At 36.7% G+C, this 9,631-nt stretch overlaps 1 long non-coding RNA gene across 1 annotated transcript; it reads right to left on the bottom strand.

Moving 5' to 3' along the window:
• Positions 1-2,591: 2,591 nt before the first annotated feature.
• On the bottom strand, positions 2,592-5,858 carry LOC136244419 (uncharacterized). The gene is made up of 3 exons (XR_010695239.1): positions 5,781-5,858; positions 2,767-2,821; positions 2,592-2,711 (listed from the first exon to the last, which is right to left on the bottom strand). It is a non-coding gene; the product is annotated as an uncharacterized lncRNA (long non-coding RNA).
• Positions 5,859-9,631: the final 3,773 nt, after the last annotated feature.

Genomic DNA, 9,631 nt, shown 5'->3' with positions numbered 1-9,631 from the left:
ATTGGAACACACTGGTAAATTTCGAATTGAAAAGGGTGTGTCCCTTCCGTACGCGATTGAAAAATAAAAAGCGGGATACTCCGTATACTCAGCACTTTAATTGGAGTCGACCACGTTTTGTCAAGCGTGTGTTTTACTCGTGTTGAGATTTCGCACCGCTTCGTTGCAGTAAACGGTCACACTAGTGGATTTATCTACTCGTCAAAGGAACGTGGTATTGTTTACTGTATTGTTAACTGTATTGTTAACTAATTGTTTATTAAACTTATTTATGTAATTGTTTATTGCCAGTTGATATTACAATGGGTTTCTTTATTAAACAATCATGTACTGTTGAACGTATATTTAAGAAGTAGTCCATGTGCATGGACATGAAAAAAATCATGAAACTAGTGGGGCAAAAAAATTATTAATTTTCAACAAGTAGAATAGGGATCAAATATTTGATTTTGAAAAAAACTGCGTAAACAAGAAGTAATAGGGATGATAATCCACAAAATTCTATGCATCATCAGTTCAAAGCAAGTTATTTGAATAGTGTACACTCAATTTGCGATTCCTATTTCAACTTGTGGTTAAATTTTGTTAAAATGTTGAAATAGGAATCGCAAATTGAGTGTACACTATTCAAATAACTTGCTTTGAACTGATGATGCATAGAATTTTGTGGATTATCATCCCTATTACTTCTTGTTTACGCAGTTTTTTTCAAAATCAAATATTTGATCCCTATTCTACTTGTTGAAAATTAATAATTTTTTTGCCCCACTAGTAGTATTAATAGTAGTAGTAGTAGTATAATAGTAGTAATATAATATATATAGTATAATAATAGTATAGTATAATAGTAGTATAGTATAGTATAGTATTAATTATATTATAGTATAGTATATATTAATTATAGTTCGCATCTCAGATTATATATAAACTGATTATATATATGGTGCATCGCTACTTCTTTACAATAGCATTAGCTTACAGAATTCAATGCGCATGTAGCTAATATAAGATTCCTAGCTATTATAATAGCTGATTAATTTACATTTTATTTTGCTACATAGAGATAAGCTGTTCTTAACAGAGCACAACATTACTGTAAAAAATACGTGGTGAGATCCATGGTAATAAGATATATAGTGATCGCTACTGGATTTCTTAGTGATAGTAAGCAGTGACAATCACTATTTATCTTGTCACAGATATCACCACTTATATACAGCTTCTAATGTTGAAGCTTCTGGCATGGGCTTGAAGTTCTGTATAGTTCGCATCTCAGTCTGATATGAAGTTAATAATGTAGTTATGTATGGAAGGTCTGTGTTTACAGGTCTGGTCAAAAGTTTGATTCATAACTGATTTTGTCTAATAAAGCATACATGCACAAAGCTATTACATTCAATTTGACTGTTCCCGAAGTAGGTTATGTCCATCATTATGACTTTATTATTCTATATCTGTGATTCTGTGGGGTCTAAATGCCATGTGTAAAGCTGAAAATGTATAATAATAATATTATTATTATTATAGAGACCTCTCACGGTCTCACCTCTAGAACAACAAAAAACAGTACACGTGGCCATGAGCACATTAATTTGTTGCATAGCTACTTTCAAACTTTTATGAGCTATAACTTCATGTCATTACAATAATATTTTCAGCTGCCTAAGTTATGTATTATACATTAATTAGAGGGGCATTCCAATAAGTAGCTAGTGGTACATGTATGCTTTATTAGATAATATTGCATTATGTGATGGCTCCATAAAGTTTTTCCGGTTGCCTGCCACTTCTTAATTGGTGGACCTCTCTCACTGCTGCCACACTCAGGCCTGCATGTTACTTGTAAATAATTAGTATAATGACTTTGTATCCTTTTAACTTAAAATAATCATGCAGTTAAATTTTGTGTGTATGAGCGGCAATGTCTGTCTAGTGGTTGTGTTTTGTATTGTGTTTATTGGTGTGCTGTGTGTGTGTGTGTTATGGTAGGGAAGAACGGCAATTGCGTATTATTGTATGCATGAGAAAAATCTATTCAATCTCTTTAGATGTTCTTCTACACACAAAATAAACCTATATTATTGTTCAAGCATTGATTATAATTACAAACTACCCTCTACACAGCACTTGTATTTATTTGAAAGCTAGTCATGATCAGTTACAAACTACGTGTACAAATAAGTATATAGAAATTTCACAATGATACGGTACACAAGGACACGAACAGAAAGCCTCTATGATAATTTGGTCAGATATATCCTCAGTCATATACATACTATAGCTACTAAGCAACTGTTCAAAACAAGCAGTATTACTATTCAGAGTGCTACATAGTTAACAAAATACAAGAGCACTTGCTGTTTGTGTTTGGCCATTGCAAACTGTGTAAAGTAGCTGTGTGTCATGATCAGCTTGTGCAGTGCATAATCTCATGGGTCATAATAAAATGTGGTGATTTGTAACACATATATTTTCCCTGAATATGTACCAAATGAATATGGACATGGAATGGCTTATGCCATTTTCAATCATACCCCCACACATACTACATACATGCGTAACGACATTAGTATCATACACTTTTAAAAAACTCAATAAAATACATGTATCGTGATGTCATAAAATTCGTGTACAGTATACATGTAAAGGATTCTATTAATGTCCTTGCAGTTAATCTTTGTAGCAGTTACTGTAACATGAACCATCCTCTTCTGTGTAGAGAAATACATTGTATGTAGCAGCATACTAAACTTTGCAGAAGTGTACCTTGATCTTAGCTACCAGAGCCAGGAGGTGATTGTCAGAATCCTTAGTAATGAGTCTGTATAAAAACGAAAAAGGCATGTGATTTTTAACGAAACATTATGTCCCCACAATCACAATATTCTAATCAGAATGAGATATGTGTACCTATGCACTATTATCAGAAACTTAAAGTTAGTAGTGTACCTAGTAACCATTACCTATAGTTAGCAATCTTATCATACGTATGTGCCAGTATTGTAAGTGGGTCGGGTCATCCAGATTATCCGGGTCACTTGGGTTGCATTTTGTCCAGGTCAAGTGGGTCTCGTCCACTTTATTGAATATCTGGGTCTGACCCAGATGGGATCACATGTTCATAAATTTACAAGCTCAATTTTATTGATGGAATACATGTACATACTGAAGGAGCTTACGTGGAGCCATGCCCATCATTCGAGAATGTGCTTTGGTATTTGTCAGGATTATGGATCCATGTCCATTATTTTATCGGGATTGAATGCTGCTGTATGTGGGCATGCATGGCATCATTCCCACTTATAGGGATTGAGTGCTGCTACTGCTTATACCGTATGCAAGGACATTTTGATGCAAGTAAAATTTGACGAATTTACACTTCAGCAGATATGATGAAATAAATGTTGATGTAGATAAAACTTGTATCTTTAAAGGCGCTTAAGGAATTTAAATTTGACGAATTAAATTAATTCATCAAAATTTTCCTTGCATGTGGTAGGTAACTAGTCTGGCATCAAGACAGCCCACTTATGGTCTCTGTAGCTGTCTGTAGACTTATATGTAGACACACCCACTTGTCGACTGTTGATAATGTCTGTTACAATACTTTTGCAGATGACCCTTCCTGTAGCAATAAGGCTCACCTTACGTTAACCCTCAATACTGATAAAACGACTTGTATGCAAGTCTTAAGATTGTTTTGCAGCTGCAGCTGGTCCCATCCATACAAACTATTGTTTTAGTTGTTGAGGGTATTGTGCCCAAAATTAACCCTTGGGTTTTGAATGAACAATATAATGTCTAGTATGATCATAGCTTCTAACAATTAAATCTGTGCAGTGCCATAAACAGCAAGATTGAAACGTTCCTTCCATTAAAATTAAATCTGTGTGATATAAGTGAATAAATCACAAAGAGGAGTGAAACATAGAGGGTAGTAGCCAAGATGAAAAGTTTCCAAAAATGGACTTGAGTATGTTAATAAGCTCTCAGATACCAAGTGAACACCACAAGGTACTCAGTATTACTTGGGTATTTGTGGCTACTGCAGTGGAACTTTTTCATTATGAACACTGCAGTACCATTATTCTTAGTAAATAACAGTTGACTTTTAAAGACATTGAACTATGTATGTAATATTATATAATTATCCCTAGAGAGCAACAATTCGAGAATTCACCATACCACCAACACATTCACTACTCATTATTATTATTATTATTTGTTAATTGGTACAAGGAAGACAAAGTCTTATAAAAACCAATCTCAATACATCTAAATAAAATCAAACCGGCGGTCATATAAAAATGCATCTACTTTAGTCTTAAAGATCAGTACATTAGGTGCAGATACAATTTCTTGGGGTAAGGTGTTCCAATCATTGACGATTCTCTGTGAAAAACTATGACCTCTAATAGCAGTGTTAAAGCGATTTTTGTAAAGTTTGAGTCCATTTGATCGGGTGGGGTTGGTATTAACAGTAAAAAAATAGTCTTTGTCCACAGATACTAAATTGTTCAGGATTTTGTAAGTCATAATCAGATCCATTCTGGTTCGACGGAAAAGTAAGCTGGGTAGATTAAGTTCTTGGAGTCTTTCAGAGTATGTCAAATTATAGAAGGAGGGTATAAGTTTTGTGGCTCTTCTTTGAACTGCTTCTAATTTACGAATGTTTTTCATAAGATGAGGGTTCCAGACAGTTGACGCATAATCCAAAATTGGGCGAACAAGAGTAACGTATAATAATCTTATTGTGTTGGCATCCCTGGAGGCAAAGGTACGTTTAATAATTCCCAATACCCTGTTAGCTTTCATTACAATTTGATTAACATGAGATGTAAACTTCAAATCTTTATCAAATACTACACCCAGATCTTTTTCCTCCACAACCATGGAGATCATATTTGCTTCATTTTCGGATGAGAAATAATACTCTGTGTTTGATGAATGTCCAATTGTGCTGTAGTGACATTTAGGAAGGTTAAGGAAGGATAGCCATGTGTCACACCATTGCAAAGTGGCATCAATGTCTTCTTGCAGAATGGAGGAATCTTCAGATGAGCAGATGGGGCGATAAAGTTTTGTGTCGTCAGCAAAGATACCCAAATAGCTCTGTATACAGTCAGGTAGGTCGTTGACATAATTATATAATAAATAAGATGGGACCAAGCACACTACCCTGCGGGACACCACTAGTGACAGTAGACCACTCAGAGAGTGCTCCACGAACAACTACTCGTTGCTTCCTGTTTGATAAAAAAGCTTTAATCCAATGAAGTATCGAGCCATTAACACCATATGCTTCTAACTTAGTCAGCAAACGTCTGTGGGGAACCTTATCAAAAGCTTTTTGGAAATCTAGGTACACAACATCAACACTAGTTCCATCATCGATACACCTAGTCCAGTGTTCCATAACAGTCAATAGCTGCGTCTCACAAGATCTCCTGCTACGAAACCCATGTTGCTCATTGCAAAAAAAGTCATTTGCTTGGAAGTAAGACATTATCCTATTTTTAATAATTGACTCAAGCATTCTGCAAAATATTGAAGTAAGGCTGATTGGGCGATAATTGCTAGGAAGATTTGTATCACCTTTCTTATGAATGGCAGTGACTGTTGCTAGTTTCCAGCATGAAGGCAAAGAGGACTCCTGTAACGATTTATTAAATAGGAGATAGAGGGGTAAAATAAGTCCATCTTTGATTTCTTTCAACACACGTGGGTGACAGTTGTCTGGGCCACAAGATTTATTTGGCTCATATACGAGACATACTTACCATTCTTGAATTCCACTGGGAAGAGTCGGCTCTGGTAGCTCCTTCTTTATCATAGCAACATACTCCTTCAGTGGTGGAGTTGATGAGAGACACTGAGGCTGGTTTTCTACGGTTAAAAAAGTCACGGATCGATTCCTTGCGAAAACGAAAAGACTGAAGGCGAACTGAGCAAGGAATCAACCCGTGTTCTTTTTAGCCTTAGAAAACCACCCTCTGTATTTCTTATCGACTCTACCGACTATCGTTCATGGCATTTCCAGTGCGTACGTGGCTTGAAAATTAAAAGGAAGTATACGTTTTATGACGAAGGTTGATTAAACACCCCGAGCTCTTGCTTGGGGTGTGAAAACGAGTTTACGTATATTGATTCTGGACCAGACCCTATTTCGGAGTAGGCGCTTATAATCTCTAATCGATAAGCGCCGTGACGAAGAAAAAGCGGTCTGGCCACGCGAGACTAGCAATGCTGCACGTAGTTCAATTTGTTTTCATGCAGGCTACAGGACCGTCGAGTCCTGTAGACTTTCAGCTTTTATGTTGCGAAGTTTTAATAAAAATAAATAGTTTAGACTGTGAAATAAACTAACTGTAGGGCGAGAGCTGTACTTCCTGACTGCTCTATTAGAGTGACTGTTCTATTAGAGTATCTCGATCACTTTCTATAAAGTCAAAAGTAAAAGTTTTGCGGGGACGGGTTGAATAGCTATATAACGGATGCTAGTTAAATATAATTGAATGCATATAGTTTTAAAATACTGTTTAATATAGCAGTATAGTTTTTCCATGATAAAATGCTAACACAGCTCAGTCTCTACTGGAATTGTTATAGCTACTCAGCTAAGTTTGAAAGGGATTATGTCTAAACCAAAGAAAGCCATCTAGATTCGCCACTGCATGAAGCTGTTAGGACTTGAGTAGCTTTGTAGCTAACTAAAGCCAGCTAGCTAGCTATAGTTGGTTAACCAGAAGGTTTTAAATCATCTCCTTGGATGAAGGATTTAGCTAATATATCGATTTAAGCTAATGACCCATACGCGTATGGGTGCCCTATACGCGTATGGGTATCCCATACGCGTACGGGATGTCCCATACGCGTATAGGAAGCCCGTATGGGTATACGCGTATGGGTCACAATAAGCATATAAAAAGTCCATTTTTCCAAAATTTTAAAATTGGGCTGGAATGCCTAGTTACATAATATAAAATACTATAGACCCTGTGCGTGCCAAGGCGTAGTCTGGCAAAAACCGGAAAAGGTTGCTACGGCTTCAGGTTTCACGATAGTTCAAGAGAAAAGTGAGGGCAAAAGTATCGAGCGTCCTATTGCAATAACCTTCCGTAAGCGGAATAGCTACACTGTTAAAAATAAAGAGTAACCACCACCCTGAAGAGTTCCCAGTGTAGGGAGGATTTAACACCCCATGGAGAGTAACCAACACTCTGAAGAGAATAACCATTACTCTGAAGAGTAAGTGACACCACCTTCAGAGCATGTGTTAGGTCTATTCTCCAGTTACTCCTTTAGAGTAATGGTTACTCTCCAGGGGTGTTAAATCCTCCCTACACTGGGAACTCCTTGAGAGTTGTGGTTACTCTTCATTTTAACAGTGTACCCATGCAGCAAGTATGTTATATACTTTTATCCAGTAACTTCTATCTTTTAGCACGATTCCTTTGTATTAGCATTAAAAAATTCATAGGCATAGAATGCGTATGTTTTTTTCCCCTCAAAAAGGCAGATGCGTTTGATGATGTAATAAAGTGGTGCGCACTTAGTCTATATAGTCTAACCCATGCCAGTGAAGAAGAAACCAAAGCTGAACCCAACCCTAACCTTAACGCTAACCTGATTTTTGCCTGTTAAACATAATGATAACTTTCACTGTTTGTATAAAGTTAAGTTTTTGGGTGAGTTCGAGGCAAACAAGGGTTGGCCGAGCTTCGCCAGGACGCTCACTTCGCTCGCTCTAACCCTAGCTCGCCTCGAACTCACCCAAAAACTTACCTTCATACAACTAGTGTGTTTGATACTCGAGTTACAGCTACAACAGACAACCGACTAAATACATATTTGCACCGTGACCGGTGACCGGCTAAATATAGGTGGGGACTATTCTACGGAACGGAACGGAACGGAACGGAATGATGGACTAAACTGCGGAACGGAATGCTTTCTCAGATTGAAGCTTGCAGCTTACCATTGCTGTACAAGTTATCAGTGGCACTTCCAGCAGGTAATCAAACGTTACCCCAAGAAAGATAAAACGAATTTAAGGATCGATTGTGGGTTCTTGTTGGTTGTCATTAGTAACGAAGTACTAATTATGGGAATAGCTGTCTCAGTGTGTTCATCTTCGGATATATCAAGTAGGGAACTAATGCATGACTTGTTTTTACTAGTATGTGAGTTATTTTTACTTACTTGACTTTAGAATGTACAGTCTGAGGCCCAGCCTTTCTAATCGGCATAAATCAGTATGTGTATAGCTACACTACAAAAGAAACAAGTATGGTGACAAGCTGAATCAACTCAGTCTAAGCAGAATCTAAAGGAATTTTGTGCAGTGTGTGAGGGGCAAACATTCAGATACCTCAAGGAGGCTATATTGTGTGAACATCAATGATTCATTAACAGAGTAGTGGACTATTGTCAGATATCTCAGCCTGAGTACTGAGTTGAATTCTGGATGGGGTCTATTTTACAGAATGGAATGCTTTCTGAATCAACTTGCTATCGTTGCTGAAATTGCATTTTATCAGTGGAACCTCCAGGAAAATGGAATAGGATAATTATAAAACATTAATTAAGTGATTGTTTAGGTAATCATGACTTTATTCAGTCTAATAAACAGATTATATGGTTGATTGAGTGAGGTATCACTTTCAGAATGTTCAGACGACCAGTGATGAGATGCATGGATTCATCGAATTTTTGTTGTGGTTGGAGACATTAAATATCCAAAAGCAAACTGACTGTATAATATTAATTCACTTTCTTTATATTTTCTCAACTTTGAGCCTGTATACAAATAATTGAATTTTCCTTGTCAATAGAAATCCTAGAATAAGATGGGAGAGAAACTTATCTTTGTTTACCTATACTGTACAACCAAGAGTTCGTAATACTGATTTGTATGGGAGAGAGTGTCTAACTCTCAGTATGGCCTGTACAAACACCCTGCGTAAAGTTCACCTTTCATCAAATCAACACCTTTACTGGGGGATAGAAAACTGTTGATTAGTGTTGCTGAAGAAGGTAAAGCCTTTGTTCTGAAATAAGGCCGAGGTGTTACTTTAAGCAGGGTGTTTGGTGAATGCGTTCAAGTTAGACACTCCACCTTATTATGAACTCTTGGTACAACTTCAAAGGAAAATGAAGAAAACATACAGATGAATCAATAAAATCACTACAGTAGGGTGAATTACAGACTAGTGAGATCTTGGTTAATTAATGACAGTGGTTGGAGATTAAGTGTGGTAGCTTCTTGTTCTTGAATATGTTGCAAAGTGGAAGTACAAATCAAAATGGGATATCAATTTCATTATGAAAAATACATAAATAATCTAGCATTACTATTTCATTTGTCCTCCACTTAAACATGCTACAACAGTACTAGTGTCAGTACATTGGCAGTGAGTCTACCTTGAAATCTCAACTCTAGAGTAGATCCAACACAGGACAGCCCTCACTGTAACAAATACATGTGATCCCATTGTAATTTCATGGACCAGCTGGACTGGGAATCACTTGAAAATAGACGAACAAATTTAACCTGTTTTGTTTGAAGTGAAGCATGTGAAATGTTACACTTAAGAAATCCTAGGATTCTTAGGTGGTATGTAATTAATGT

This window comes from Dysidea avara, chromosome 2 (assembly GCF_963678975.1).
Source record: "Dysidea avara chromosome 2, odDysAvar1.4, whole genome shotgun sequence".
NCBI lineage: Eukaryota > Metazoa > Porifera > Demospongiae > Dictyoceratida > Dysideidae > Dysidea > Dysidea avara.
The sequence above is the reverse complement of the archived record's forward strand: the minus strand, read 5'-3'. Positions and strand labels throughout refer to the sequence as shown.